Source organism: Lactuca sativa, chromosome 8 (assembly GCF_002870075.4).
Source record: "Lactuca sativa cultivar Salinas chromosome 8, Lsat_Salinas_v11, whole genome shotgun sequence".
Classification (NCBI taxonomy): Eukaryota; Viridiplantae; Streptophyta; class Magnoliopsida; order Asterales; family Asteraceae; genus Lactuca; species Lactuca sativa.
Window position 1 is genome coordinate 196,261,666 of NC_056630.2, and position 27,290 is coordinate 196,288,955.

The 27,290-nt window shown below is 36.4% G+C and overlaps 1 pseudogene; it reads left to right on the top strand.

Annotated features, from left to right (window-relative positions):
* Positions 1–457: 457 nt before the first annotated feature.
* On the top strand, positions 458–22,497 carry LOC111912671 (probable serine/threonine protein kinase IREH1; annotated as a pseudogene).
* The last annotated feature ends 4,793 nt before the right edge of the window (positions 22,498–27,290 follow it).

Genomic DNA, 27,290 nt, shown 5'->3' on the forward strand with positions numbered 1-27,290 from the left:
TCCAGAAAGAAGGTAAACATAATATTTATAAGCAACTAATACAAAAATATATTTTTCCATGAAAAGTTTCTTCATATTTATTAGGTTTACGGGCATGATTACTAGAGTAGAAGACTCTCTCATCAATGGGAATGCTCTCAAAAGCCTGTTGATAGTCCCAAACTGAAGATCTCGAGGTTTAAATAACGTAGAGGTAGGCAGACATTTATTTATGTAACCTTTATTGTATATTTGTATTAAATAAATAGCTGATTGATATAAATTTAATTTATGTGAGCGGGAGCAGGAGGTTTTGTCAATGATACGGGGTAAGTTTGACAAAGAAAAGGAAGAAGTGGATGCTAATCTTCATATATTTGCTGGGGATTTACTTGGCATTCTAGAAAAGAATGTAGAGAGTCAACCGTAATGGCAGGAAACTCTATAGGACTTACTGATGTTGGCTCAGAGGTGTGCCATGACATCTCCTGGAGAGTTTTGGTTGCAGTGTGAGGGGATTGTTCAGGAACTGGACGACAGACGCCAAGAGCTCCCCATTGGTATCTTGAAACAGCTTCACACCCGAATGATGTTCATACTCACAAGAGGTACAAGGCTCCTGCAGTTCCATAAAGAAAGTGGATTGGATGAAGATGAACCGGTTCTTCAACGCCGTCCATCCCTTCATTCAGCAGATAAACGTATTCTTCCAAGACCCTCAAAACCACCATCATCATCATCATCATCAAGAAAATCTTTCAGTCAGGAACAACACGGGATGCTGGAACCTAAGAAAGAAAAACCCATACTACAACATCCTGCAAATGTTGCATCTCCGCCTACTATAGAAATACCTAAAAAATTGGACTCGGGTAAAGACCGAATGGCTTCTTGGAAGAAATTCCCATCTCCTGGACCTGGACCGAAAAGCCCCCAAGAAGAAGTTGTGGTGAAGGAACAAACTGATATAAAGTTCGATGCTATTATTGAGAGGGTAGCCAGTGAAAAAGATGTGGATCCGATTACTACTACTATGAAGGCATCGCCTGTTAAAGTTTCACATGCGCAATCACAATCACAGTCACAATCAAGTACTTCTTTTAAGCATCAGCATCGAGTTTCATGGGGGTGGGGGATCAACCGAATATCTCCGATGAAACTTCCATCATTTTTCGGATTTGTGAAGAGGAGGTTCTGACTTTACACGTGGAAGAACATTCTAGAATTTGTGCGATTGCTGATTGTTGCGATCAGACAGGTATAAGTGTAGATGAAAGGCTTGTAAGGGTTGCTGAAACCCTAGAGAAGTTAATGGAGTTGATTTCACAAAAGGATAATAGAAGTCCAGATGCTGCTAAAGCAAGTTCAAGTGTTACCGAAGTCTGTGATTTCATGTCCCCTAAGCTTAGTGATTGGTCACGTAGAGGTTCAGAAGACATGCTTGATTGTTTTCCTGATCAAGGCGATAAGTCTGTATCGATGGATGATCTTAAAGCTCACCCCTCGATGTCATGTAGGACCCGCTTTGGTCCTAAATCTGACCAAGGAATGACCACATCATCTGCTGGCAGCATGACTCCTAGGTCGCCATTGATGACACCAAAAAGCAGCCAGATAGCCTTGTTATTGGCAGGGAAGGGTGCCTATTCTGAACATGATGACCTTCCACAGGTAGGTAATAGGTTCTTATTTGTTATGAGATATAGGTATTGATATTGAAATATTTGTAGATGAATGAGCTTGCTGATAATGCTCGATGTGCTGGCAATACGCCATTGGATGATGACCGATCTTTGTCGTATCTGCTGACGTGTTTTGATGACTTAAGAGTCATGATCGACCGGAGAAAGTTTGATGCCCTGACCGTTGAGACATTTGGAGCACGCATAGAGAAGCTTATTCGGTGATAACATTTTTATAATAAACATGTTTTTTATGAGGTGTGTGTTTGTTAAATCATAAATCATAAATGTTAATTATTAGTTGTTACAAGCAGGGAGAAGTATTTGCAGATTTGTGAGATGGTTGATGATGAAAAATTTGACATCGCAAGCACGGTTATCGATGAAGATGCTCCATTGGAGGATGATGTGGTACGGAGCTTAAGAACCAACTCTATACATTCCGGAAATAAGGACCGCACTTCCATTAATGTCTTTGAGATTATAAAACCGATTAGTCGTGATGATGCAATTGTATATAAATGAGTTCATTTTTTATAACATTTACTCACTTTTGGAATAATTATTTGTATTTGACATATTAGTGAAATGAATTATCTTTGTTCATTATGGTATTTTATTTTGTATTATGAGATTTTTAATGTATTATTTAATTTGAAAATTAGTAAATCTATAAATAATATTTTTTTAAACATTTAAAATTATGATACGCAAAAATGGGTGTCATATTCATTTATGACATGGCCTTTCTTGACAAGGGCTTTCTTGATACGCATTGCGTGTCGTTAACACGAATGTCGTAAGGTTACGACACACGAATGCGTGTCGTCTTCCTTTATGACATGGCCTTCCTTGATACGCAATGCGTGTCGTAAACGCGCGTCGTAATTGCGTGTCATAAATGAGTGTCGTAAATGCGCGTCGTCTATAGACAACGCGCAAAAGCGCGTCGTCTCTCTTTATGACAGGGCCTTCCTTGACGCGCATTTGCGCGTCGTCTGAGCCTTTTACGACGCGCAATGAGCGTCGTAAAAGGCTGTTTTTCTAGTAGTGTAGCATGGAACAATTACAAGATCTAATTATACCAATGAATCACTAACTCATTGTTCTAAACAAAAGGTGATAGTTAAATTGAGTATACATGATCACATAACTTTAATGTGGATTACACGGCCTAGCAACTGGTCTTCGGAAGTCATGCTTGGTTCCCAAAATCTCTTGACATGGAGAGCGTATAGTATGGGTACTAGCCTTCACATTATGACCGTAATAAAACAACCATGTTTTAAGGAAATCAGTACGCCAGGATGTCAATTTAAAAGAAAACAGAGTACTTTCATTTTTTCATTACTTTCATAACTTGAAGGTTAATGCAAACTATTTTCGAGTCAAGATAGTTATAAACTAGGGAAAACTTACATTTTACTAACGACAATCAGAACAGTCGAGTCTAGTACATTCAGTAGAAAGGGACCATAATGCTAACTTTGTGATTCCTTAATGTATACATCAAGGGATATATACTAATAGGATCCGACATGTAATAGTATGTGTGCCTTCCGCTTCATTTTCTGTTCCTTGTTTGGTTGTAGGCTTAGAGCGGATTCACCCAGCCTATTATCCATTCGATCTTTGTTATATATATGTTCTGTATACATTAAGTCATCATAAGGGGTACCAGGTATGGGTCAGGTCATAGGGCACTAATTCAATGCACATTTTTCTAGTACAAAACATACTTTTCAAATAGAACATTTGGTGTACAAAACTAGAAACTTACCAGTAAAGGATTTAATCCATTTTATTAAACCAAGTATAAGCTTAAAGGACCTTAGGTGGTTAACTCTATAATACCTTAGTTTATACATCAGGGTATATATAATTAATACCCGATAGGTAGTTGGATGTATTCCTTCTGCCTCATTCCCTGTTCCTTCTTTGGTTGTGGGCTTAGGGCAGATTCACACAATTAACTATCTGTTCGATATTAGATTATATATAGATAGTATAAACTAAGTGATTATAGAAGGCACCACTATGGTTAGTATTTTATTATAAGAAATAAGGGTTTTCTTAAAGAGTCTTTTCATCAAATTTAAAGGAACTATTACAGTTAACTCCGTGAGTACCAAGTGAATACACGAGGGTTATATACAAAAATGATCTAACAACCAATAGGATGTGTGCCATCCGCCTCATTCCTTGTTCCTTGTTTGGTTGTGGGCTTATGGCAGATACACACAATCGATTTATTGTTTACTCTGAGTTTTATATAACTTGTATCCATTTAGTACTCATAGAAAGGATTGTAGAGTCATTTTTACTTATCTTTCATCAAAGCAGGAAATATAGGATTTTCCGGAGGAACAAGCGAACTTTTCTAAAACAAAACTTACAATTTACTACAACTTATTAAGCTTTCTACAACATACTTACATCTCTAAAATCCTATGAACTCACCAGCTTAATTGCTGATAAACTCTTTTAAAATAACTTGTAATCTCAGGAAACTAGTAGACAAGTACTCGCACTGTGAATTTAGAAGATGGAGCAGTATAGCTTCAAGTCTTGTTTTGTTATTTGCTTATGTACTCTATGTTTTGTGAACACATACTTTATAAACACTTTCTTTCTAATGAAATGGTTTTTTATTACTTTGATTACTATGATGCATGTATTGTGATACTAAACATGACATCCTTCACCCAGAACGTTTCCGCCGTTCCGGTTTTGGGGTGTGACGGATTGGTATCAGAGCATTGTTTATAGTGAACTAAGTATATCAACCGATAAAAGATATACAGCTATAAATACAATGGGGTTTAAGTGCTCTGGATAATAATATATTTTAAGAATATAACAATAAGTTATAAAAATATACCTACTTGCTTATACATGTATACATACTAGAACAAGTATCACAAGAAGAACAGAACAGAAGTATTTAAAGGTTGAATATTGCGGTCAAACCTAGGCAGTTATGTAATCGTATCTGGGATCAATATAGCCTGATCAACTATATTGATTTGAGATGCAACCGACATGTGTTTGGGAGTGATGTTTTGTTGCAACAATCTTAAAACTTACCAAATTCTATTCAAGATATTTCTAGATCAGAACATGAATGTTAGAATACTATAGGAGTATTCTATGATACTATAACACGATAACAAGTTTGAAACATACTAAGTACATTACATTTAAAATACTATAGGAGTATTTTAGGCACTATATATATATATATATATATATATATATATATATATATATATATATATAAAACTTGTGTGATAACTTAAAAGACCCTTACAAATAGGTCTATAATCTTGCAATGTATACTCCCAAGGTTTTATACAATTGAGATTTTATAGACTTAGAATTTTTGATCTACGCTTCATTACTTGTTCCTTGTTTGGTTGTGATTTTGGAGTAGGATCACTTATTCGAACGCCTATTTAATTTTAAATTATATACAACATGTATACATTGTATATTTATAGGAGAACTCTGTAAGGATCACCCCATAAATTTACCCTAAATTTCATAGATTCTTTAGACATTTCCATTCTCGCACGACAAACGCAGACAGATGTAACCACTTCCTCATAGTAGTTAGCAGAAGAGTCAAGGAGGAACAAGATCAAGTTCAAGAAGAATTTTTCAAAGAAGTATCAACCAAAGTAACCAAAACATCATATGCGTCACACTAATAAGTAATAATCTTAGTTAACTTAAGGAGTTAGTGGCAACACTACTCACCCTATGTGTTAGGATTATTTTCTCTACATGCAGCTGGTAACATTTATTCAGGTCACAGATATTCATTCGAGGATAGCCATTCCAAATTCATAAAGTTTATTTGGTATAGAATTTTTATGAATTGTTTCCAGAACCCTGTGGAAGTCAGGATCAGATATGCTCAGAACTAGGATAACCTTGTGTTTCAGCTTTAGGCTTTATCCACTACTATAGACTTATTTCCTTTTCATCTTGTATTCTTTTTAGAAAGATGCATCCACGTCGATCAGCGAGACACACTACTTCGATAACTGCAACTCAACCGTCACTACCTCCGCCACAATTCGATCCTGCTGCTCTCCAAGCAACGATATCCTCCGCAGTGGCAACTACTGTAGCTCACTTTGGCGAAAGTGGTACCTTCGAATCTGGTAGCGGTACCCACTTAAATATCCCCGGAGCTACTCACTAACACCCAAGGGAGTGTTCGTATAAGGAATTCATGAGCTGCAAACCCAAAAACTTCGATGGAAATGGTGGAGTCATCGCTCTGATGCGATGGTTCGAGAAAACAGATTCGGTCTTCGCAATCTGTTTCTGCCCAAAAGGGAGCAAAGTGAAGTTTTGCTGCCTGAACCTTCTCTGACAGAGCCCTAACATGGTGGAACAGTCATGTTAAGTCACTGACCCTATTAGTGGCTAACTTAATAGGTTGGGAGAACCTAAAAGCGATGATGCTAGAAGAATACTGCCCAAGGGGCGAAGTTCAAATGCTGGAACAAGAACTATGGGAGCTCACGATTGTCGGCTCAGACATAGTGGCCTACACTGACAGGTTTAGAGACCTGGCAACATTGTGCCCCGGGATGGTTACCCCGGAGACAAAGAAGATAGAAAGATACATCTGGGGTCTAACTGCCCCGACCTAAGGTGATGTGTTGTCTTCTAAACCATCTACATTCGATAGTGCAAAATGCCTGGCCCAACGACTCATCGACCATGGAGTCTGCCATGGCATAGAAGTCCCAGTTCCTGAGCCATCAAAGGGAGAGGACTATAATCAGAAGTCGGGGAACAGGAGGAAGACGAAGCAAACAACACAGGAACCCCCGCAAGGGCAACAAACAAGTACCATGTACGCCGCTACAATGCCTGCTGCTTTAGCGCCTATCGGTCGATATGCTGGAACCCTCCCAAAGTGTGGAAAGTGCAACTACCACCACACCGGAGTATGTTGGGAAATTTTTGGATTAGTGTCTAAGTCCATAACTATTTTGGTATGTACTTGACCCGATGGTGCATGGTCCTTTTGGGTTGCCTTCACCAAAGCAACTTGATAGGATGAATTATGGAGAGAAAGGATTAAATATGATTTATTAATATATTATGAGAATAATATATTAAAGAAGAAATCATATTGTTTAATTAATATTAGTCAATAATTAATTGGTAATTAGTTTTGTGACTAAAAGAGATTAATTAAACTTAAGGGACTGGAATTGTAATTATAAGATAATTGCAATTGGGCCATGGATTGGCTTGTATTAAGGAGTGGACGAATTCTATGGGGAAACCCATAAGGAAATCGTCCAATGCCTTAAGGAAAGGGGTCCATGGGTTGCTTAGGGCTTAAGCATCCAAATTAGGGTTTCCTTGTTTGATAACCCTAATAGCCTCACTATGTATAGAACCCTTATGACCCAAAAACGTGGCTAAGCATCCTTCTAGGGTTTCACACATTTTAGGGCAGCCTCCATCCTCTCTCCTCTTCATCCTCTTGCTCTTGGTGTTTGTGAACCATTAGAGGAGTGACATTTGTGACTCTAAGCTTTCTAAAGTCAATAGAAAAAGGATTTGGGATTGTTATTGCTATATAACAATCAAGGTATGCTCTAAACCCTAATTATATGTTATATTGATTGTCATATGCTAGATCTAGGGTTTATAGTCTTGGATAACTTGCATGTACAATAGAGAAACCTAGATCCAAGCATTAGGGTTTGTATGAGCACATAGGATGTTCTTATGGCTAAAACCCATCAGTGGTATCAAAGCCTAGATTGGTTTCTATTGTATTGATGCCTTGTATGTTGAAAAAATTCGATTTTTGTGGTTCTGCTTGCTGAACTCGCCGAGTCCATAGATGAACTCGCCGAGTCCATGCTGACTCGACGAGTCCATGCCTGACTCGACGAGTCGGCTGGTCAGAATGAGGGAAAACCGGGATTTCTTGCTGTTTTTGCTTGTGGATACTTGTCTTATCATATTAGATCAATATAAATCCAATTTTTTTTTGATATATATGACTATATTCTTGATCTAATTGAAGATATTTATCAATTAATAAAATATTTGTTTCCTTATGTGATAATTGATTAATTATTTTGATTAAATTGGTAAATTGTTTTGAAAGAAATCATTAAATAAATCAAATATGGATAATTATATGATTAAATGTTAATTTAGATTATTTGTTATTTAATCCTTATGTTATGAAATGTTTCATATTTTCCCCTTTAGGTTTTATAGTTTAAATTTGACCTCAAAAGTTTTTGTTGTTTTGAAATTTAAATAGTTGAAACCCTAATGTTTTGAAAAAGGTTTCAAAACTTGCCCTCAAGTTTTGGTATTTAAATTTTGATTAATAGTTTAATATTGATGTATATTTAAATTCTAAACCCTAATGTTTTGAAATGTTTCAAAACTTGCCCTCAAGTTTTGGAATTTAAAAGTTGATTAAAGGTTTAATTTAGGAATGTTAAATTCTAAAACCCTAGTATTGTTTTGAAAAAGATTCAAATCACACCCTTATGGTTTTATTAATTAATTAAGGCATATAATTAAAAGAGGCTTAATAAATCCATAAAGTTTTGGTTTACAATTTAATTGAATTAAAAGTATAATTGTTAAATTTGACCACCTAATATTTTAAAAGTGTAAAATACACCCTATACTATATATAACATTAAAAGTCTAACATTATATATATGTATGAGTAAAAGTAAGTCTTACCGTTAGTAGGCCTCATTCACGAAGCTGGTGTATAAGGGGTGTTTAAGGAAATTGCCTATAAAATGGCGATTGAATGGGTATCCACTCTTACCCACCGCACTCTTAACTAGTGGAGGGTCGTTAGCCGAACGGGTAGGATAGGACGAAACCTTCCATTATAAGTATAATGAATTACAAAAGTAACTAAATGTTTTACAAATTCCCAATCTTAGTTACTTAGGCAGAAGTGAATTGATGCAATTCCATGAAATTACACTTTGTGCCCTTGCGAAGACGTTAGTGGAGCGTGTGTGGTTTACCGGCACACTAAATGGTTCTAAGCAAAGGTAGCAAAGGGTGACTCAATGTTTGTCATAGTTCGGTGGAGCGTGTGTGGTTTACCGGCACATCGAATAGGTGACTGTAACATGTGAGGGCACCATGTAAGTTTGCATGGTTATTCACACCCGCTTTGTAATCCTCGACATCTCAGTCACAAACTAGAGGGGCATATCTAGATTTAAACATGCCATTGAAATGTTCAATGAATCTCATGGGATCTAGGAGTTTTCATAGATTTAAAACTTAAATTTCTTTTTCGTTTTTCATGGTGGAAATTAGTGAATCGTCATTCACTTACCTTCAAATGTTCTGCAATTTGGGTTACGGCATCCCTCTCCCGAGTTGTAGGATATTGTGTTGGGTCCTAGCCTTAGTATCCCATTTGGGTGATTTACTAAGGACTAAATAAATCGACTAAATTGAATTCATTTTCTCCCGTTTTGTAGATGTCAAAGTTCGACAACTATGGTCTTCCTAAATCCCGTGGAACAAGCATTCCTAATGAAGATGGTATTCCATGATTCGATTGAGGAACAAGAAATCATGCTTCACTTCCTCCACCTCCTACAATTGTTCTCCCTAACCCAGAAGATCGAAGAATTGAAAGGTTCAACATCACTAAAGCCCTATTGGAAATGAAACATGAAGATGGTAAACCCGTGTGTGCCCACATTCTAGGAATGAAATCACACATTGATAGGTTGATTATGTTGGGTGTGTCATTCCCCGATAAGCTGGCTGTGAACTGGGTTCTGCAGTCACTTCCTGAATCATATAATGAGTTCAAAAGAAAGTATTATATGATGGATCATGATGATAACCTTATTGACCTAACTTACATGCTCATTGCTGCTGAATCAGAAATGATTTGGCAAAGCAATGGAGCATATTTGTTGGGAAAGTCAACCAACCATGCTTCCGAGGACGTTCTAAGAGAACCGACCTGCGTTTGCTGCCAAGAGAAAGGGCGTTGGATACAAGTCTGCCCAAAGAGCCTGAAGAGTCCACAAGATGGGAGAGTCAAAGAGTATGGCTGTGCTTCAGGCAAAATCCACTATCTAACTCCGTCAAGTTCCTATTCGTTGATTCTTGATACATGATGTGATAAGATTGCATTTGAATGTTTTGCAGGATCGGTGAAAAGAAAGGAAGCTTGGTTAGAGAGCAAGAAGAATCTAATCACAAAGAAATGGATCTAGATCGCATGGACTTGAAGATTAGATTTTGAGCTTAGATAGTTATGATAGAGTTGTTAGGAACTTTCTTTTTGAATACATAGTTTTCAGTTGATTTTGCATTGTAAGGAAAAATGTTTTCCGCTGCTTTTATAAATAAAATAAATTTTGGTTTGACTTATTTATTTATTTGGTTATTTCCTTGCAATGAAATCGTTATGAAAATTGATGTTTGCATATTTCTACAACAAGTGGATATGATTCTTGTTTATGATGTTTATAAAAAGTCAAGAATTTACCAAATAGGGAGAGTTTCTCATCTCCCAAGTTTCAATTGGACAGAAACTTGGAATCATGTAACTTGGTTGCACGATGAATGAGAAATTTCATATTTGGAAATTAGACTAATTCATTGACAAAGTGTCAAGTGAAGGACTAGGAGATCGAGTACACAAAGTTGCATGTTGATCAAGTCCACCATAAGAATAACAAAAATATTCGTCATGATTTACTAAAGGTTTAGTAAATATGATTATACTTACAAGATTAAGTGTAATTCTGAATTGATTGAAAAGGTTTACATCAATAGCAGAACGAATAAGAAGAATCAAGTAGGCAGAAAGATAAAAGTTTCTCCATTATAAGAAGAAAGGAGAGTAGCTTTTATGCTTTATGATAGGTCTTAATGATTTAGAACCATATCTCAATTGATCCTCTAAGTGAGTCTTAGTACAATTGCATGTCTAAGAAGAGGATTCAAGAATTGAAGAAATGGTTAAATCAAGAAGTCAATCATACTTCGTTCCAAAACAAGTCTTAGAGTTAAGATTGTGACATTGAGTGAAAAGTATTAAGAAGGTTTATAACATTCATCAAATGTGGAAAGTTGTGATGTTTTGGATAAGACAAAGACCAACTAAGACCAATTTATGAAGTGTTTTGATAAAAACTACACTAACTCTTGAATATTTGGTTGTCAAGAAATGTTTATTGACAAGAGAATCTTATATGTCAAAGAGTCAGTGGGAGTCTTAATGGTCTTGAAAGGTTTCAAGAACAAATCAAAATAGATCTTATCGATCATCACTAGCACACGAGTTGAGGTTTATAACCTATCGTGTTGACATTATTTTGTTTCTGTGCCGTTCTAATTAAGTTAATTATGCATGTGAGTTCTATGAGTTCTCATTTGAATGCATAAAAGGCAAGGACCTTGATCAATGAAAAGTACATTGATAAGAAAAGGTGAGCTGCTTAACTACTTGGAAGACATGGTGGGCAGCTGTGTTACCATAAGGCAAGAAATCGAGATTAATAAAGTTCGATCCATATGAGTTTGAATTTGTCGTAAACTTTGGTTTTGACAAATTCACATGGATAGGAACAAATACACTGTTTAAATCTAAGTGTCATAAGATTTCCTCCTTCATGAAAATGATTGTGAGGAAATACTTTCACTAAGAAAGATTTTAAGAAGATAGTAATTGTAAAATTGCATTCTCGAATTCGATTATGGTTACGGTATCCCTTTCCATAATTTGAATTGTGAGGTTTGACAATTGTTTAGACACACATATGAACTATCTAAGGCAAAGGTGTATAAGTTCAAGAAGCCTTGATAAAAGATTATCAAAGCACTAAGTATTAGAAACATGAACTTAAGAAATTCAATAAGCATTGTTTTTCTGAAAGTTAAGCTGTTTCTGAATACATGTCAAAGCTAGTGGGAGCATAAGTGTTATGTTCATAATAATCATCATGATAGTGGGAGCATAAATGTTATGATTGTATGATTATTAAGGAAAGTATTGCAAGTTGGCAATATTAATTATAGAAAACAAGAATCATTCTTTGCAAAGTTGTAAGGATGGAATAGTTGTTTTGCTATAATTAAGGGAGAGAATATTATGCTTCATTTCAAATCTAAAGGCTTAGGTTGTGGAATGTTAATAAATTTAGTCAAAGGTATATAGTGTGTTCTTAAGATTTTGATTATGATTACCGCATTCCTCTTCACAATTTGAATTTTGAGAACATAGCAAATGAAATATTATGGCGGAAGATTGATAAAGCATCAAATAGAAATGTAAGACATTATGCATTGTGTCCCATACGCTTCGGGTATAGGATCGATTGCAAATGCTATAATATTTGACCATTCTAAAATTTTCCAAATGTCTAGCGCATTTAGAGGGAAAAAGGACAAGAATTGGTTTTGACTAGGATAATTAAACAACTATCAAAGGAAAATCCAAAGTTCGCCGAGGATTGGTCGCTTGTGAGTAGTTGGAAGTATAGTATTGGAAAATATGGAAATGTTTCCATATTGGATGGACCATATCGACATTATTATGAATAGATAATATTCTATTAAGAATGAGTTGTCATATGGAAAATATGGAAACGTTTCCATATTGGGAATTGAATATTGAAAATCTATGACTAGATTAGAAACTTTTATGCAAAAGGATGTTCAAAGGAATGTACTTTGAGTGAGAGACATCATATCTAAGGAATTGTATTGTAACAATTTCCGATAGAGGACTTTGTAATTTCATTGGAAATAGTCTTTGTAACCTTGGTGCAGTGACATTACGAAAGGATCATTGCATAAAATGTTAGAATCTAACATATTCCATAAGTGGCAGGAATTCGATATTCTTTCACTTATGAAAAAGGATTAGGAGTTGTGAAATGAGTATGATTGGAAATGTGTTCATTTGATCTATTTCACAAAGTATGAACCATAGGTAAACATTGTGTGCATGCTAAGAGCGTAGGACAAGTGTAATAATTTAAGTAAGAAGTTGATTACCCGAAACGACAAATAATGAGTAATCGATATGGTGATAAATAAAAGGTGTTTTATTTATGCTCAAAGGGTTGAGGCCATATGGGATTAGTATTATTCTTGTGTTTCACTTTGCACGTTTTGACTTCCTGAATAATTTAATTGGTTAAGAACAGTCAAACTATTCGAACGGGCCACAGTCGTTCATATGTTGGAAGTAAGTATGAATGAAGACTGTCATGAATCGGTGTGTGGAATGTCTAAAAGAGTATTAGACATAAGCAAATGTTTGTTGCAACGTTCATGAGTGCTTATGAATATGATTTGAGCATTGGATTAAACCCATGCTCACTTGGATCACTCCATGAATTGTATCACGAGTGATTGGTGAGACGATAACATCTTATATTCTTGAAACCGAGATGTGTGAGTTGTATCTTGCAAATCGGTTGCACATTGATAATATGTAAACGCACTAGTAACTTGGTGTTATAAAACATATTGTTGTGTGTGATTTGGTGAGTAAGTGCAAGAAAGCATTGTATCAAAGTTTATCCGTTCCTTTTATCCAAAGTAGGATAAAAGCGATATCTTTGGGCCCCTCGATGATTTAGTGATGACAAACGTAAATGCTCGGCCGGGCTAGGGCTAATTTGATTTGTTCAATTAGTCAGTCGTCATAAATCAGAAGTCGAGAAAGAGTACAAAGAGAATGATTAGAAATCATGTCTTATATTATATCTAGAATGGAGGAATATATGATCCCTTATCTAAAGGACATGCGTATCTGATAGGATCAGAGTTGACAGCGGCTTTGGAAAGCTACGATTGCAGATCAGGATCTGAAGTCATACGCATAATAGTTATTAGACTTATCCAAGTGGGAGACTGTTGGATTAGTGTCTAAGTCCATAAATATTTTGGTATGTACTTGACCCGATGGTGCATGGTCCTTTTGGGTTGCCTTCACCAAAGCAACTTGATAGGATGAATTATGGAGAGAAAGGATTAAATATGATTTATTAATATATTATGAGAATAATATATTAAAGAAGAAATCATATTGTTTAATTAATATTAGTCAATAATTAATTGGTAATTAGTTTTGTGACTAAAAGAGATTAATTAAACTTAAGGAACTGGAATTGTAATTATAAGATAATTGCAATTGGGCCTTGGATTGCCTTGTATTAAGGAGTGGATGAATTTTATGGGGAAACCCATAAGGAAATCGTCCAAGGCCTTAAGGAAAGGGGCCCATGGGTTGCTTAGGGCTTAAGCATCCAAATTAGGGTTTCCTTGTTAGATAATCCTAATAGCCTCACTATATATAGAACCCTTATGACCCAAAAACGTGGCTAAGCATCCTTCTAGGGTTTCACACATTTTAGGGCAGCCTCCATCCTCTCTCCTCTTCATCCTCTTGCTCTTGGTGTTTGTGAACCATTAGAGGAGTGACATTTGTGACTCTAAGCTTTCTAAAGTCAATAGAAGAAGGATTTGGGATTGTTATTACTATATAACAATCAAGGTATGATCTAAACCCTAATTATATGTTATATTGATTGTCATATGCTAGATCTAGGGTTTATAGTCTTGGATAACTTGCATGTACAATAGAGAAACCTAGATCCAAGCATTAGGGTTTGTATGAGCACATAGGATGTTCTTATGGCCAAAACCCATCAGAAATGTAGTGTCTGAACTGCCACAAAAAGGGACACACAGTCCGTTTCTGCATGGCACCGGCTCAACCGATCTCCCAAGCCCCCGGAGTTGTAGAAAACCAAGCCTGCTATAGCTGTGGCGAAGCTGGACACTGCCAGAGGGACTGCCCGATAACAAAGAACTCAGGTGCGAATGGACGTATTTTGATGTTCACCGTAGGAGAATCAACCCTGGAGTCGCCTTCGAGAAGCGGTACGTTTTCGAAATGTTAATTATTTTTAAAATTAATTAATATTTATATATTAGATTAAAACTTGGGGAAAACACTTCAAATTAATTATAATAACTCACTTATTGAAACAAGTCACAATATTCAAGAGAACTAAAAGATCCGTTCAGAGAAGCTATGATGGCTTAGCATATACATCAGGGTTGTGCATAGCTAAGATGTTGCGGACTTAGAGCGAGTGGTTCTGCCTTAATTCTTGTTCGTTGTTTGGTTGTGCATTTGAGGCAGAGTTACTCAGTCGACTATCTTATTCATCTTAATTATTCATAACTTGTATATGATAGACAATCGTAGTGGTACCAGGGAGGGTGGTATAAACTATCGATACTAGTTATCAAGACACTTCCATTTGCATGTACTCGCTCATCGCGGTACGAATGTAGAAGTGTTAGTATCAAAGGGAAAACATAAAGCACTAGAACAGTTACAAAGAGTACATTGTCGAACACACTAGGAGTACGTCATCGTATACACAGACGTTTCTTTCAAATTGGCCAAAACTTTGTTCAGTAAAGAGTATGTTACTATCATTCGTCATGAATTGGCATGGTCCTCACCATACTAAGTTCATATGTTTTTATTGCCTCAACCGTAAAGTTCACGAAACCTTCGTCATTTGTATTGACTGTCCGACCTAAACCTTAGTTTTGTCTTTCATATTCTAAACCCCGAAGTACTCGTGTGAAGGGTACTTTGTCCTCCGAAGCCTTGCCGTCGTATGTTCCACAGACCGTCACGAAATACCACTCGTCCAACAGACCAAGTTCGAGCACAGAGGCTAAGGATGAATACAGCCCACCTATCACTATTCAGTGTATATGCAAGGGTGGTATATGATTATGATGATGCAGATTTAGGATGTGTGCTTCCGCCCTATCTCATGTTCCTTGTTTGGTTGTGGACCTGGTGCATAGTCGCACAACCGACCGTCTTACGAATCCTAATTCTATGCGACTTGTATACATGAGGTAATGATAGATGGACCGAGTATGAGTCATATAATGAACTCCAGGACAAAGTTGCAAGGTCTACGAATGGATATTCTACAAATCAAAGGAGCACAACCCCAGTAGTACAACTAAGAAAGCTAATTTCGAGACGAAATTCCATCTAACGGGGGAGATGATGTGACAACCCGAAAAGTTTTTCTTTGAAAGCTCAGTCGGTCAACTCAAATGAGTGTTAGACTCATTAGTAATGATTTCTAGCCTTGTTAAAGGTCATTCTAAGGAGTTTTAGCCGAGTACACCTAAGCAATAAGTGTTGGGAAGTACCTGCTAAATTCATTGAGCATCATCAAAGCCTAAGCATCATCAAAAAGATGTTCACGGCCAAGGTACAAGAGTTTACGGTAGTAAACTCAAGGCTGGCCGTAAATTCCTCCATATAGTCTCATATCCTTCAACTTTCTTTCATTATTTCAGTTCCACCTCAAGAACTTCCAATTCTCTCTCAAGTATCATGGAGTTCGTCATCTAAGATCATCAAAAACGTAAGTGTTCTTCCTCTGATTTATTGATACATCTCTTTATCTCGTAACACCCTCATGATTCATCCATTAAAACATCCATTTTAACTAGATCTTCAAATCTTCAACTTTCACCAAGAACACCAAGAACACACACTAGTGTTTTTGGCCGAAATCAACCCTTTCAAGCCTCTATATCGTAAGTACTCTTTCCTTAATTTGTTATCTAGCTGAAACACCTTATTAGAGCCTTGAAACCATCAAGAATGCAAGAACAAAACGATTTTACGGCCAAGAGCATCTCCCTTCGCCGTAAACCCCTATAAGTGTGCCATTTTGGCCGCAAACCCTTCCTAAGTCCAAGCCTTTGACCTTGAACCCTTAATGGATGTTGTAGGACCTTAAAACACACACTTTGGCAAGATTAACCATGAGTTTATGACCATAAAATCCTTTGGCCGTAAACTCATGGCCGTAAACTCCATTTGTGTCCGTGAACTATCCCTTGATCAATCACATGTGATTCACCACTTCACTTCAAGTGTTTCCTAGTCCCTAAAGGTGTTTCCTAGCATGTTAGTTTCTTTAAACACTATTTTTACACCAATATATGCCATTATATGTCATTTAGGACTCGTTAAGTCTCGGGACTTCATTCGTGGAACTTCTTATCCTTACACACACATTCGTTTGAATCACCCACATCGGGTGAGTTCATACCCCGTAATGAATCTTTTAACTGTTTTAAATGATTTTAAGGGAGGGGGGGGGGGGGGGAATACAAGTTGAACACAATGATAATTGTGTAAATTTTTGTTATAAACGTATTTCAAAAGATTGCTTATGTCTTTTATAAGTGATGAAAACATTTCAAAAACTCTTTTAAAGTTATGCTACTTTATAGTTTAACAAAACTCCATTTCTAAAGCACAAGCATAATGTAGTAGTAAAATGAGTCGTTTCAATAACAGTTTAAGTAAAATACTAGTAAACTATAAGGGGTATAGTTTAGGGGTTCAGTTCATACTATAACGAGAACATACTAAGATACGATAACAGAACGAACACACTAAGATGCTATAGCATGGAACAAATACAGGATATAATTTTACCAATGAATCACCAACTCATTGTTCTAAAGAAAAGGTGATAGTTAAATTGAGTATACATGATCACATAACTTTAATGTGGATTACACGGCCTAGCAATTGGTTTTCGGAAGTCGTGCATGGTTCCCAAAATCTCTTGACAGGGAGAGCATATAGTATGGGTACTAGCCTTCACATTTTGACCATAATAAAACAAACATGTTTTAAGGAAATCAGTATGCTAGGATGTCAATTTAAAAGAAAACTGATTACTTTCATTTTCCCATTACTTTCATAAAGTGACAGTTCCAGTTGAAGGTTAATGCAAACTATTTCCTAGTCAAGATAGTTATAAACTAGGGAAAACTTACATTTTACTAATGACAATCAGAACAGTCGATTCTAGTACATTCAGTAGAAAGGGACCATAATGCTAACCTTATGATTCCTTAATGTATACATCAAGGGATATATACTAATAGGATCCGACATGTAATAGTATGTGTTCCTTCCGCTTCATTTCCTATTCCTTGTTTGGTTGTAGGCTTAGAGCGGATTCACCCAACCTATTATCCATTCGATCATTGTTATATATATGTTCTGTATACATTAAGTCATCATAAGGGGTACCAGGTATGGGTCAGGTCATAGGACACTAATTCAATGCACATTTTTCTAGTACAAAACATACTTTTCAAATAGAACATTTGGTGTACAAAACTAGAAACTTACCAGTAAAGGATTTAATCCATTTTATTAAACCAAGTATAAGCTTAAAGGACCTTAGGTGGTTAACTCTATAATACCTTAGTTTATACATCAGGGTATATATAATTAATACCCGATAGGTAGTTGGATGTGTGCCTTCCGCCTCATTCCCTATTCCTTCTTTGGTTGTGGGCTTAGGGCAGATTCACACAATTAACTATCTGTTTGATATTAGATTATATATAGCTAGTATAAACTAAGTGATTATAGAAGGCACCACTATGGTTAGTATTTTATTATAAGAAATAAGGGTTTTCTTAAAGAGTCTTTTCATCAAATTTAAAGGAACTATTACAGTTAACTCCGTGAGTACCAAGTGAATACACCAAGGTTATATACAACAATGATCTAACAACCAATAGGATGTGTGCCATCCGCCTCATTCCTTGTTCCTTGTTTGGTTGTGGGCTTATGGCAGATACACACAATCGATTTATTGTTTACTCTGAGTTTTATATAACTTGTATCCATTTAGTACTCATAGAAAGGATTGTAGAGTCATTTTTACTTATCTTTCATCAAAGCAGGAAATATAGGATTTTCCGGAGGAACAAGCGAACTTTTCAAAAACAAAACTTACAATTTACTACAACTTATTAAGCTTTCTACAACGTACTTACATCACTAAAATCTTATGAACTCACCAGCTTAATTGTTTATACACACTTTCAAAATAACTTGTATTCTCAGGAAACTAGTAGACAGGTACTCACACTGGGAATTCAGAAGATGGATCAGTATAGCCTCATGTCTTGTTTTGTTATTTGCTTATGTACTTTATGTTTTGTGAACACATACTTTGTAAGCACTTTCTTTCTAATGAAATGGTTGTTTATTACTTTTATTACTATGATGCATGTGTTGTGATACTAAACATGACGTCCTCCACCCCAGAACGTTTCCGCCGTTCCGGTTTTGGGGTGTCACACAATTCAAGCCACATAATTATTGCAAACTTGGATTACAACTTTTAGATTAAATAAATAACCATAAAATTTAAAGCAAGTTGACATATAATTGTTTCTATGATGTCAAATGCAAGAGATCTTTTAAACAACAATGCCATAGATTTATCTTTCTTAATAACTATAATTAAACAAATTAAAACCAACAAGCAAGGTGATAATCAATATTTGTAAAACTATCAAATTTTCATTAAATTTTATTAATCTGATTCGGATTTATTAATGTGACCAAAGCATAATTAGTTTAGAAAGCTTAAAATGTTCATTTATGTGAATAAATAGTAAACATGTGTCACACACCAGAGACAATGTGTTGCATTCCATGTGTGAACACTCATTCCAAACCAGGGAGATATGCTTCGCATTCCACAAATTAGGGTTCAGGTTTCTAGCTACTTACACACCATAAACAAATAGGCGACACTACGTGTATACTTGGCAGAAATGATTTATTCTTAATCCATAATTGATTTCAGTTGTAAAATGCTTATGAAGGACTTTAAAATTTATAGTGGTCTGACCTAATCAATCCACATTCATGCAAATATATTTACACAAAACAGACTAGAAATCGAATTGAAAAAGATGTGAACTAGAGGCTTAGATACCACTATTGGGTTATAGGATACAAAAGGACACAAAGGCACATAAGAAGCAATAACAAATAATCTCAAAATCCAAAAGACGATCCAAGTTCAATCAAATCTATTGCAACTAAGTTCGTCCATACAAAATACATACCCTTGTAGACTTTTTCTTGTGTGTTCTAGCAAGTGAAACAAATTATGAGAATCCAAAGTAGGATTCCTCTTTCATAATCACACCCTAAGAGCAGCAAAGCAACCACTTGATACATCCCTTGAAGATGAACATACTTGAAAACAGCTACAATCTGCTTTTAGCATGATATAAAACCTTTCTTGGCAGTAGATATCAAATAAATACAAATCATTAGTGAAGTTCTTCATCAAAAGTAGCTACATTCTTCTTTCATTGTGATATAAAACCATTCTCGGCGTGCCACCAAGATGAAACTTTTGGACAGTCTTGACATTTGGTTGGTATTTATTTTTTGTCTACAAATCTTCTAGTGTCTTATATCTGCACCACACATACCATACGTAGACATTATCCTTCACATACTATTTGATTTTTAGAAGACCACAGACCTCAAAAGGTCGGTACGTATTTTTCTTAGCACAATATGAACTAGAGTCTTCTAATCTAGTCTAAAACACACACACACACACACACACACACACATATATATATATATATATATATATATATATATATATATTCTAACACCTAGCAATTAGGTATTTTCCTTTTTACACTAAAAGGTATAAAATTGTTACAATTTGGGCCTTATGTCATGCGTAATTGGGTTCTATGTATGACGTAGATCATTAAAGGAATCGCGGGTTCATGTGCGTATGCTGGGCATATTTAGGGGTATGTTAGGCGTACTCAGCAGGTATGCACACCCTAATTTTAAGTTTTTGAGCATTATTTAGGCATCCTTGACTCTAAAAACCCTTTCAACGTCCAACCTCCATCTCCCAAAAACGTCCCTTACAAACCCTAGTTCCTTGGTATGTGATTTTGAGCTTGAAATGTGTGTGTTCTTTGTGCTTGTGAAGGTGTTAAATCATCTTGGAAGCCAAATGCAACTTAGATCCAGAAGTATCTCACCCTCAAACATCCGTTCAAGGTATAAACGTTGGAACTTGATGAATGTTTTCCTTAGATCTTTCTAGATCTTAAGATTCTATGTATTTTGGTCCCATTGTGTTGGTATTCATGAGTATGGCTTACTCTAAACCATAAGAGTTGTCCTTTCAGAAGATTGTGATTTCTAGGAACCATAAAAATGTGGTCTTTGTCTCTTTCTTCCCTTCATGTAAGAGTTATGGTGCTTTGGTTTGTGTATTAAGTTAGGGTTTTGGTTTTTGGACCTCTTCTAGCCTTGAAGAGTCATAAATTTGGAAAATTTAGGAGTTAGAATGATATTTGGGACTAGATCTTAGCTTTGGACGTGAGATCTTAATCGAATAAGCACTTAATGGGGAAAATGGAACCGGTCGCATACACTGGGCATACATGGTGGTATGCTACACGTCCCAGGCTAGAGCCTTGTAACTAAGAAAGGATCCATTATGCTAAGCATAGTGACTGAGTACGCAAGGCGCACTAAGTCTATGTTAACTTCCTTTAACTTTTTGACTTTTGACCTTTGACCAGGGGTTTAACCAAGTTTGATTTAGGGGCATTTTGGGTAATTTGAATAGTATTTTGAGATTACCTCCCTTTTTATTGTATATGTGACCATTAGAGACAGAGTTAGAGCAGTGATCTATACGGCTACATTCCAAATTATGAGGTGAATTTTCCTCACTATACTTGTAGGTGAAAGGCACCAATGTTGGCGAATTAGAGTATGTGGTCTTATTTATAGGATGATGATATGCTAGATTGGTAGATCAATAAGATTACCTGTGTATGCTAATTAGATGTTAGACTGGTAGATCTGTATAATTACCTGTGTGTGCTAGTTATATGTTTATTTAATGTGCTTGTCGACATGATAAGGGTCAGTAACAATCCAGTCGGGAGACTTTGGGCCAAGGGAAATCCATTCGGGAGATTGTTAGCCAGGGGCAATCCATTCTGGGGACTGTATAAACAGGCAAATCTAGTTGAGAGACTGTGGGCGCAACATGCATTATGTGTATCTGTTTAGCTATGTATGTGGTACTTTAGGGGAACTCACTATGTTTTGGTTTATAAGTTGACGTTTATGGTTTTATGTACTTCAGAGGACAAGAGAAAGGCAAAGCATTGATTATGCACATCCTCCCGAATTTTTATGAGATTTGATTTAGGACTCTCTGATTCTTGTTTATGACATTTGGAAACTATATTTTGTAAACACTTATGATTTTTAGGTTGATTTAAAAAATAAAAATTTTACCTTGATTTTTGGGATGTTACAAGTTGGTATCAGAACCATGGTTTAAGAGAATTAGATAAGCATTCATGTGAATCTACACTCAAGCTAAGGATTTCGTAAATGTTTTCAAAAGTATTTTCAGAATTTTTTTCGAAAGTACCCAAGGAAGGATGAGATGTATACGATCAGCTGGAGCAAGAAAGTATACCCTTAGATACCCACACTATTATATGCTTATGATGATTATGATATAAATACATGCTAGTAGTAGGCTAGGGATCTTCAAGGATTGCATGATAGAATTTCCTGATGTATGATGTCTAATAGCCTATGAGAATTTCTTGTATGAATAGATGGAGTTAACATCATTACTGTAGTTGCTTACTATGTGCATCATAGTTGTATATAACTAAGATTTTATAGCATGACATTCACAATTTGATCTCCATTGAGGCAGCTGAGGCTATTCGTGGTGCCATCCAGGAGGTGTTTGGGTCTATCAAGACCATGACAATTAAGGTGTTCGTTAAGCATTACGCAGCTGTGACTGAGGTTGATGCTGTTGTAGCTACCACAGTTGTAGTTGTTGCAGGGATTTAGGGGAGAGGGTCATTCCAGTACCAGGACTTTTGAAATACGAAGCCCCTAGAGTTTGATGGGGTCAAGGACTAGATTATGACTATGAGGAAGATTTCTAACGTGGAGGGCTATTTATTCATATGTGTGTGTCCGAAGGACCAAAAGGTCAGGTATGCCATGAACTTTTTTCGTTTGAGGGCGAAGGATTGGTGGAAGATGGTGTCAATGCTTATTCTCCTGTGAAGAAAGTTGTAGTGAATGGGAGTAGTTCTCGAAGATGTTCTACACTAAGTATGTGTCGTTGGTGGAGAGAGAGAGAGAGAGAGAGAGAGAGAGATTAGCCCAAGATTATCTATCGCTGAAGTAGATGAAAAAGTCAGTAACGGAGATCACCAAGATATTTAAACAAAGAGCTCTCTTTTTCCCTGAGTATGTTGCTTTGGAGTAGTTTCAGATGTCCTGTTACTTGAGCATTTTCAAGACTAAGATCATGGAGTTTGCGTCCACCCAACAGTACAGTTCCCTTTCCGAGATGCAGTCTTTTGCTCAGAAGAGGGAGATTGAGATTGAGACATATACTAGAGAGGGGAAGCATACCCCGTTTCAATCAAAACCAATAGCAAAGTGGTTCAAGCCCGCTGATTCACCATTTGGAGGTTAGAGGAGCCGCACTTGTGGCAAGTGCAGGAGGGCTCATGAGGGAGTAAGTCATTAATGGAGATCACCAAGATATTCACACAAAGAGCTCTATTTTTCCATGAGTATGCTGCTTTGGAGTAGGTTCAGATGTCCCGTTACTTGAGCATTCTCAGGACTGAGATCATGGAGTCTACGTCTACTCGACGGTACAGTTCCCTTTCCGAGATGTAGTCTTTCATTCAAAAGAGGGAGATTGAGATTGAGACATATACTAGAGAGGAGAGGCAGACCCCGGTTTAATCACATCCGGTAGAAAAGCAGTTCAAGCCCCCTGATTCATGATCTAGAGGTTAGAGGAGCCGCACTTGTGGCAAGTGCAAGAGGGATCATGAGGGAGTAGGTTGATCATCGATAGTGTACAATAATTATGGCATGGAGAGACATTTTGTGAGGGACTGTCATCGGCAGGCTCTACTGCTGAGCATCCGGATTTGTTCCCACTATGATCAGGTTGGCCATGTGAAGGCCAATTGTCCATTTCTTACTGTGAAGTTGATGCAGACACTGGCTCTGACTACTCTTTGGATTACGGATAGGCAACAAGGGAGAGCTGAGGCCCCGAAGGCCAGGGGTACGTCGTACTTTTCATATCATGGAAATGATGTCGGGGCGGTGTTGAACATCATTACTGGTATGTTTTCATTTATGATTTTGTCAAATTATTTTATTGTATGCTTATGAATATATTTCTGTTAGGTACATTCTTAGTAAGCTCCTTACCTGATCTTGTGCTTTTTGACTCGGGTGTGAGTTGATCCTTTGTGTCCTAGTCCTTCAGTAGGATTTTTAACACGTCGCGAGGAGAGTTGTATTGCTCGTTATGAGTTTCCATCACCAACGAACATGAGGTTTCTTCATTGATCGTTTTTTAGAATTGTACCTTTGAGATTTTTGGGTTGTCTTACCCAATCGATTTGATCCTTATCCCTATGGAGGAAGTATGTGTCATAGTAAGGATTGACTGGTTGAGCAGGTTTAGTGCCATGGTAGATTGTTAAGGGTAGCAGGTGGTAGTTCGAACTCCAAGTGGGGGAGAACTAACTATTTATGGTGAGAATATCGGGGTTGGATCGGCCTTTTTCTCTACTACCAGGGCTCGACAGTATCTACTATTGGATTAATGTCTAAGTCCATAACTATAATTGGTAAGACTTGACCCGACCCGGCATGGTCCATTTGGGTTGCATGACATCATGCACTTGGATAGACTATAATGAGAGAAATAAGACACTTATGGTTATTAATATATTATAAGTTATAGTATATTAATAATAAGAATAATAAGATTATTTAATTAGTATTGATCAAGAATTAATCTAGGATTAATTAAGTGATCAAAAGAAGACTACTTAAATATATGGGTTGATTGTGTAAATCATCCATACTTGTATAGTGGGCTAATGCTCCATGGATAATCAAGTTGGGCTAAAACCCATAGGATGGTCCATGGATGCTCCATGGTGTATTTGAACCCATGGATCCAAGGAAATGGAAAGTCATGACAATTAGGGTTTACCCTAATTGTAACACTATATAAAGATCTTATCCTTGACAAAAATCGGCCACTAGTGTGTGAATATCAAGGGCTAGCCGATTTCATGAAGTGTAGATTTCTCTCAAGTTATTCCAAGTGTATATGGTGTTGTGTGAACCATTTGAGGTGTCACACTTGGGGCACTAGGCACTCAAGCTTCATGAAGACTTTCTACATCAAAGAGGTATGTATTCTATCTTGTTATATTTATTGTTTTGTATGCTAGATTAGGATAATACCTTGGATAGTTCTTATTTGCATGTATAATAGAGAAAACATAGATTCAAGGTATTTAGGGTTGCATGTACACTTAGGAGTGTTAGAATGCTGAAAACTCAATAGTGGTATCAGAGCCTAGGCTTGTTTTCTTGTTATACTTGCAAAAGGAGCTGAAAAAACGAGTTTTGATGTTGTCTGCCTAGCAGACTCGCCGAGTCCAAGGCAAAATGCATCCAACTCGCCGAGTTGGTTCGTGCACTCGGCGAGTTGGAACCCCAGACAGCATAAATTCGACTTTTTTTGGCTGGAATTGGACTAGGAACATTACCCTAAGATGTTTTTGAACTTATAAACTTGTTTTTGATGTGGTAATGTTCATGCTAATCTAATTTCAAAGATAATTGTCAATAGATTCATGTTTTGTATTAGTTTAAGGTTTAGACTAATTACATCAAAAAGTTTGATTTGAATTATCTTGTTCGTATGAGTTGCTTAGATTAATAGAAAGTTGAGTGAAATAGTTCTTTTCAATCCAAATTAATCTAAGAGTTGATTCTAAAATGTGTTTTTGTAACTTGTCCTCAAGTTATATGAAAAGTCACATTTAAGTTTCATAAAACTCATAAAAGTTGGCAAAGGTTACAAAAATGAAGAGTCTAGTTCTAATTAAATGGTGTTATGACTCCATAATTTGTCCTCAAGTTATAGAGGACCAAGAGTCTCTTCATTAAATAATAAATTAAAAAAAAGTGTAACCTTAATTAATTCCATAAGTTATAAAATAAAGAAAAGTTAATTCTTTTACTAGTTTAAAGTCTTCCATAACTTGTCCTCAAGTTATGGAACTTGAAGAGTTTTTGGATTAAAACTACTTTAAACACATAAGTTATGGAATTAATTAGTTTTGAATAGTTTCAAAACTTGCCCTCAAGTTTTGGAATTTGTAAAGTTTTCACTTATGAATACTTTAATTCCAAGTTAGCCCTTAGAATTTTAAAGAGTTAAAATTCAACCCTTATACTTTATAATATTATAAGTTAATAATATATATATGTATAAGAGTAAAGTCAGTCTTACCGCTAGTACGCCTCATTCACGAAGCCAGTCTATAAGGTGGGTATAAGGTTGTTGCCTATAAAATGACAACTTAATGGGTGTCCACTCTCACCCACCGCTTGCTTGACTGGTGGAGGGTCGTTAGCCGAACGGGTTTGACAAGACTTTAATTCTCCCTTCATTAAAAGTATTAATGATAAATACTAAGTAACTAAACTCTTAATAATACCCAATCTTAGTTACTTAGGAAAATGTGAATAAGGTGCTAATCCATGAAATTACACTTTGCACTTTGTTTAAGTCGGTTAGTGGAGCGTGTGTGGTTAACCGGCACACTAACTCGTATTTAACAAGGTAGGTAAAGGGTAACTTAATGTTTATCTTAGTATCGATGGAGCGTGTGTGGTTAACCGGCACATCGATTGAGTGGTAAACACTTAAGGGTACCAAGTAATTTGCATGGTTACTTCACATCTTGTTTTGTGATCCTCGGCATCCCAGTTACAAAACCTGAAGGGCACAATCGAGATTGAAACATGCCATTGAACAGTTCAATGAATCTCAAAGATCTAGGAGTTTCAAAACCAATTAAAACCTAATAATACATTTCGTTTATCTTGGTGGAAATTGGTGAATCGTCATTCACCTACCTTCAAATATTTTATAGCTTGGATTACGGCATACCTCTTCTAAGTTATAAAATAGTTTGTTGGGTCCTAGCCTTAATATTTCAGATTGGATGTCATATTAAGGACTTTAAAATCAACTATCTTGAATATCTCCCAAAAGATGTCTGGTTTAGACATTTATGATCTTCCCAAATCTCTTGAAACAAGCTTTCCTAAATGAAGATGATGTCCCTTGGAAATCATACTTCATTCACCTCCTCCAATTATTCTCCCCAACCCACAAGTTCAAGGTCACTCAAGCCCAATTGGCAAGGCAAGGTCTAGGTGTGGTCATGTCTTGGAGATGTAGTCACATATTGACAAGCCGGGAGAGTTGGGTGTCAAAGTCTTGAGAAAGTTGGTAGTTCAATCACTTTCTAAGTCACATAGTGAGTTCCTTTGGGACACCTATGAAACAGACTATGACAAGACCCTTAATGATCTTATCTATTTGTTAAGATCAACTTCCTTAAAACTTGATGGACATTGACAATAGTGACACAGGAAATCCAGAAAAACATTTCTCTTCCCAATGGAAAGGGATCGGCCATAGTCAACTCGGTTGACCAAATGGTAAAGAGAAAAACTAAGTCGGTGATAGTCCCGTGTACCATCATCAAAGGGTCCATATGTTTATA